At 46.1% G+C, this 6681-nt stretch overlaps 1 non-coding gene across 1 annotated transcript; it reads left to right on the top strand.

Moving 5' to 3' along the window:
• Positions 1-2953: 2953 nt before the first annotated feature.
• TRNAP-AGG lies at positions 2954-3025 on the top strand. The gene has a single exon. It is a non-coding gene; the product is annotated as a tRNA-Pro (tRNA).
• Positions 3026-6681: the final 3656 nt, after the last annotated feature.

The following is a 6681-nucleotide window of genomic DNA, read 5'->3' as shown; positions in this document are numbered from 1 at the left end:
CCTAATCTGCTTATGGTATCATTCTTTATATCTAAATTGTATACCCATTAAATGTTTTATTTTAAATTTAACAAACTCCAAATAAAATAGTCAGCCTTGGATTTCGTGTTTGTGTGTCTGCATGTGTGTGTATGTGTGTGTATGCGCACGAGTGTGTATGTATAAGTGCGTATGTGTGTGCGTGTGCATGTGTGTATGGGTGCTCACGCTGCGCGCACACGTGTATGTGTGTAGCAGGAGCAGCCTAGAATACTTCCCAGAGAGCTGGGTATGCTCTCTTGCTCTCTACTGTGAGGACAAGGGCTTTGGTCCTTGCTAAAGTACACGTGTGACCCAGAAATTCCTGATTTGTTCCTTGGTCCCCTAGATAGGACTTGTATTGAAGATGATTGCCCACTGAGTCAGGAGCAAGCTCCCTATTCAGTAGGCCATAAGAAAAGCCATACAGAGGCTGCACCCTCTTTTGAGCACAGAACACTGGGACTCTTCCTGCTTTTCCACTGTACTTCCAGCAAGGGGAGGAGGGAGTTTCTCTTCCTTGATTCCCTGTTCCCTCACTGTCCCCAATGGCAATGGCAGCTGGAGCACATGACAAAGACAGCATGTGTCCACCAGGCAAGCTTGGGTTCCTGGCTGCCTTCTGCCTTTGTGCCTCTTCCTTGAGCACAGCTCTAGAACCACCAACCAGTGATCTGGAGAGATGAATGTTTACAGTACTGGTGGCCACTTCACGAACTCCTGAGTCAGTGCTAGCTGCCAGTTGGAGGTGCTTGCTGTGATGATGCCCCTTTTCCGAGAAGAAGAGAACAGCTACAGGATCATCCTGAACCTGAAAGGAATAAGAAACAGTGCCTGATTGTGCCCTGAGTCACTCAGTGCAGGCCTGAGATGAAATCGAGATGTCTGTTCACCCTCAAAGTGGGGAGATACAGTTTGGGGAGTATTTCTTTTGTGGTGGAGGAAATATATAGCTGGCCTATAGCTGATCTCCACTTTGTACATTGAATGCCTTTGAGAGTTGGGAATTTATTTGGGGGATACTTAAGACATAAGCCTATTCTAAGCTTTGTCTTAAAGCTATTCCCTCCCTCTCCCCTGAGGTTTACTCCAAGGTTGGGAGCATAAAGAGCCACAGAGGTTATTTTACCTCCCGGATCGAGTATCAAAGTCTCTGGCTTCCAAAGCCCTTTCTAACTTGAGCCCTTCCTCCCCTTCCAATCTTCTTCCATCTCACTCCCCTCCGTGCACTCTGCAATCCAGTGACATGGACCTCCTTCCTGTTCCTCACACACATCCTGTTCCTTCATCTCCAAACTCCAAGCATTTTTCTCTGGCCAGTCCCTATGCCTGGAGTGCCCCTCCTCTTCACCCTCCTCTCCCCCGGCTTCCTTCAAGTCTCTGCTAAAGCATCACATTCTACAAGAAACCTTTCCCAGCCCTTCTTCATCAAAGTGCTTTCCCTCAGATTCCACCCCCAATTTATCCTGTATGTATCTTGTTTACACATAGTTGTTTGCATATTTGCACACAGTCTCACCCCAACAGACCGTGAGGTCCTTAAGAGTAGGGACATCTTTGCCTTTCTTACCATGGTGCCTGGCACATAACAGATACTTAACAAATGCTATGTGATTGACTAACAAAAATCACCTTCAAGATCAGTTTGGACTCCATATGAGTCCAGAACAGAAGTCTCAATTTCTGCAAGCAGCTTTTTGAAGTCTTTCTTAATCTCAGTGATTTCCCTCTGAGACCACCCCCAAGTTAGCCTGCATATATTGTCTGTGCATAATTTTTGCCTGTTGTCTCTCCCATTAGACTGTGAGCTCTTTGGGTGAGCTTTTTGCTCTTTTTTTTTGGTATCCCTTGTTCTTAGCACAGTGCCTGGCATACAGCAGGTGTTTAGTAAGTGCTAGTGGACTGATTGCTTGTTGACTGAATATCTCTCAGTTAGCTAACGTTCAGGTTGGGTAGAGTCAAAAACGGCAGAAAGCAACTGCAGATCTAAGAAGACGATATATTCTGAACTGGCCTCCCATCTTTCTCTGATTAAACGCTTGATGAGGCAAGTAAAAGTTACTAGGAAATTTTCTTCCAGGGTGCTGTTTTCATAATAATTTGCTTTGTAGTTTACAGGAACATTTTCATACACATCATCATATTTTGATTTTCACAACAATCCACTGTAATGTAGATGGAATAGGTATTACTAACGGGGCATGTGAAGCTTAAGGCAGATGAAATGATCTAGAACCCTGGGCATCTACCCAGTCTTCCGGCCAATATTCATTCCACGGGACCGAATTCCCTCTGTTTGTACTTTCCTATTTCTTAATCCTGCTTCTCCCTTATAATCATGACTGCCTACTTCCTATTCAGCAATTCTAAGCTTTTAATGTCTTGGGTTAAAGGAAGACGTTCCTTGCTCACAGTGGCACTTATTGGGCTTGGGGTTGGTTGGTTTGTTTTGGGGGTGAGGCATGGTGTGAGGCATGGTGTGAGGTGGAGAGGAAACGTCTAAGAACCACAGGTCTATAGGTTCAATTCTTAATTTACTACAGAACATTGCAATGAAGATCATTTCCTAGAGGCGTGAAGGAAAGGCATCCTGGAGAAGTTGCTGGATGTTATGGGTTTAGTCTGTTCCTATACATCTTTTAGAAACAAATCCATTTACTGTCTGACCAATGGATTAGGTTTACAACCCCCCCACACACACACACACTCACCCCAATATATACACAAACACCAGCGTCTAAGAGCAATGAATCTCCAGACTGTAGCACTGAAGCTGGGAGGGGAGGAGAGAAAGTTCAAAGAGTGAGGCGGAGTGCAGCCAAGGCCTGGGCTGAGAGCCAGGTAGGCTGGAAGGAGAGAAGAAGTAACCGCCTGTTACCAGACTTGGATGCTGATGATGTGGCAAAACTACATCTGGACAGCTGTTCCCATCACCGGCTCGTTGGTCTAGGGGTATGATTCTCGCTTAGGGTGCGAGAGGTCCCGGGTTCAAATCCCGGACGAGCCCTGTTTTTACTTTGCTCTTATTGACATGACATTTTGGGGGGAAAGCACGCTTAGTTCCTTCAACTGTAAAATGAGACGGTTGGTCTCATGGTCTCTGAGGTCCCTTCCAGCATTAGTTCCCTGATACTGAGGACTTTAGGGGCACAGACTGCACTGAGTTTCCCCACACATATCTTGTGCCATAACTAAAAACCTCTTTCACAAAGGCCAGACAGGAACAGGATAAGTGCAGTTTAAGATTCAACTCTGGGCATGAGTCAATTTGCTTAACTGTAAAATGGCGTTAGGCTTGCTAGAAGAGCCTTGCCGTCCCTTCTAGCTCCGACATTCTCTGAGGGTGAGGAGGGTCAGGGTTGAGAGTCAGACCTTGTGCTTCCCTGGGTCGGTTTCCCTCCTGGCGATTCACAATGATCTTTTTTATAAGAAACTCTGACAGAAGTTTAGTGAGCCAAAAGAGGATACTAAGGGGACAAACCGCAGGCAGAAGCTAAAGTACTGGTGTGAAAAAAGGGCAGTTGCCGGAGTAAAACCCAAAAGGCTGCATGCAGGGAGCAACTGAGGGGCAGGGATGAGAGGCCAAGACAGTCAGGAGAATGATTTTCATGAATCCATAGGAAGGATGAACTGCTCAGATGGGATTAGGAAGGAGGATGAGCCCCTGAATACAAGGATGGAGTTTATTAGAGCCAACTCTTCTCTGAGAGGATTACGGAGATGACAGGTTTAGGTCAGCCCCTGTGGGCATCCCACTGGCAGGCAGTGTGGTGTGAGGGATAGGGCATTTGCACCAGGTGTCAGAAGAGTTGGGTTCTAATCCCAGCTTTCCCTCCAAAATAACTGTGGGACTGAACCAATTGCCCAGCTGCCCCCAGCCTTAGTTTCCTGACTTATAAAAGAAGGGGGTGGTGGAAAGTTGGACTAAATGACCCAGATCTATAAGTTTTCGTCTTTGTGAGAACTGGATTTGAGTACCAGCTTTAGTCATCAACCCAGCCCCTCAAAGATGTATCACATGCAGTGAGCTAGAAAGTAGTTATTCTCGATTTTTGGCTCAGGCCAGTGGAGCCCCTTGGGGCTAATCTGATTGGCTTTACCATTCTGTAACAGACCCCATCTCCCAGGCTCAAACCCCATCACTAAGGTTATCTGGTTCTGAGGATCCCTAGGAATTCAAAAAGCCCAACGTGGATGAGGTGACCTCGACTCTAGGCACAGTACACTGAATAAACTCAAGATAAATTTAGAATCAAACTAAGTCTGGACCCCTGCACTGTGGAAGGCACAGAGTTAACCTGACACATCCCAGTCTCTGGACTAAGGCAAAGAGAGTATAGCCAGGTTAACAAGCTGGACATTAGGACTATTGGGCCCAATCATGTGACTCTCTGTGGGACAGGTTTCTCTAGAAATAAAGTATGATATTTATATGTTTGAAATTAATCCAGTAGAGGTTTGGGGGTTGGGATGTGGGTTTTGTGTGTGTGTGTGTGTGTGTGTGTGTGTGTGTGTGTGTGTTTTAGTCTGCAAAATCTCTCTTTTTTTTTTTTAAAGGCAGGCCTAGTTTTTTCTAGTCCCACAAGCTGTCTATATCCTAGCCGTAGAAGCAGCTAGGTGGTACAGTGATTAGAGTAGGAAGACCTGAATTCAAATCTGGCCTCAGACACATACTAGTTGTGTAACCCTGGGCAAGTCCCTTAACCTCTGTGTGCCTTAGTTTTCTAAACTGCAATGTGGAGATAATACTAGCACCTACCTCCCCAGGTTGTCGTAAGGATCAATGGGATATCTGTAAAGTGCCTAACACAGTGCCTGGTACACAGCAGGTGCTTAATAAATACCTGTTCCCTTTCTCTTCTCCCATAGTATCTTCCTCCTATGCCCCACCCTTCTTCTGTAACCCTAGCAGATTGGCACCTTCCTGCCCGTGACCTCAGGGTGGCAAGCTAATGAGAGTCACCTATATAGGAGCCTCCCTATAAAATTCCTGCACACTACCAACTGGGAAGTTCCCTGAACAACATGAAGATGGACATGAGTCTGAACGAGAACTTGATGGGACATTGGACCAAATTCTAAGAACAGCCTCTCCCAAACCCACCCTGGCTTCCTTTCTGTGGCCATGGCTAGGACTCCCTTGCAATACTTGGGTTGTGTCATTTCCTTGCCCTTCCCAGTCCCACTTTGGGGGTGTCTTTCCCAGCTGATGTCCAGGTTGGTGGGCTTCCCTAGTTTGAAGGTGTCAGTCCTGGCACTGGCTGGAGATGGGGGGAGGCTATAAGCTGCCCTAGCGCCCTCCCCTTGTTGCCTCTGCCCTCCCCACCTCAGGCTTCCTTGAGCACTGAAAGTTGAGTTCAATAGCTTTCTCTTAAGTAGGCCAAAGAAAAAGGTACCTGTGGCTTTCAGAACTGACTGGCCCATCCAATTCTTTCACAAAGCCTCTTTAACCCTAGCAACAAACAATGACCTTGTGTATTTGGCAGAGACTGTGTGTCAAAGAGTATGAAATGTATAAAACTGAAGGACTGGGACTGTTTATATGTACATGAAGCCATGTGAAGCTGTGTCTTCATATTAAAGACTGCATCAGAGCCATAATATATTTCTGAACCTTGAGCAGCAGTGGGCTGGGGGTAGGTAGGAGGAGAGGTAGCAGGGGAGAAGGTCCTGTGGAGTGTGGCCCCAGCACAAAGTAATGATCCAAGGGATGCTCCCAGGTTTCTAAGCTGCTGAAGAGGGACAAAGAACCCCCAGGATGGAGCAAGCAGAGGAAGAAGCTCTGATAGAATTAGGCCATCAATGCAAAGGAAGAGTCTTTAGGGTGACACTCTCTTGATTATCCACTTGAAGCCTAACTCCAGGCATCTCCCACTCTGGATTCCATATACACATGCAAGTGTGTGATTCATGAATCTGGGAACCTGGAAAAGCCCATGGGACATTCCTTTTCCCATGTGTCTCTGTGACTATAGATACAAAAAACTTTGTCATTATGTTCATGAGTCTATTTCTGTACTGCCACCATTTTCTGGTTGTGTTACCAATTCCTTCTGTAGGTGAACCTAGTAGTAGAGTCCTGGAAGCAATCAGCACCTGGCGTATACTCAGTGAATTGAGAAGTCATGTGGCAGAGTGGAGAGTACCCTGGGCTTGAAGCTGGAAGGCCTGGCTTTCAGTTGGAATCTGCCAGTGTGTGACCCTGGGTAACTAGGGTGGGTGACTACTTGACTCATCTGGGCCTCATTATCTGTAAAATGAGCAACATAGAGTCTACACTGCCTACCTGACAGGGTTGTTTGGAGAATGAAACAAGATAATAAATGTGAAAATATTCAGTAACACAAGCATGGCACATATATACATGCATGTGTGTGGTGTAGGGAAAAGGAGTATAGGAGAGTGGAGAGAGGACTGACTACAAAGCCAGGACCATGTGGACTCATGTCCTGCCTCTGACACATACTGACTGTGGGATCCCAAGCAAATCATGTAACCTCTGGGTCCCAGGCACCTCTCTAAGGCTAAGGGGCACATTGGTTGACATTGTAGACAGAGATCCCTACTAATGAAACCACAGATCCAAGCCAAAACAAACAGAAAACAACCAAACACTATGTGTATGATTCTTATAATTTACAGTGACAATTATATATCTCTCAT

This window comes from Trichosurus vulpecula, chromosome 5 (genome assembly GCF_011100635.1).
Source record: "Trichosurus vulpecula isolate mTriVul1 chromosome 5, mTriVul1.pri, whole genome shotgun sequence".
Taxonomy (NCBI): Eukaryota; Metazoa; Chordata; class Mammalia; order Diprotodontia; family Phalangeridae; genus Trichosurus; species Trichosurus vulpecula.
This window is presented reverse-complemented; position numbering and strand designations above follow the sequence as displayed.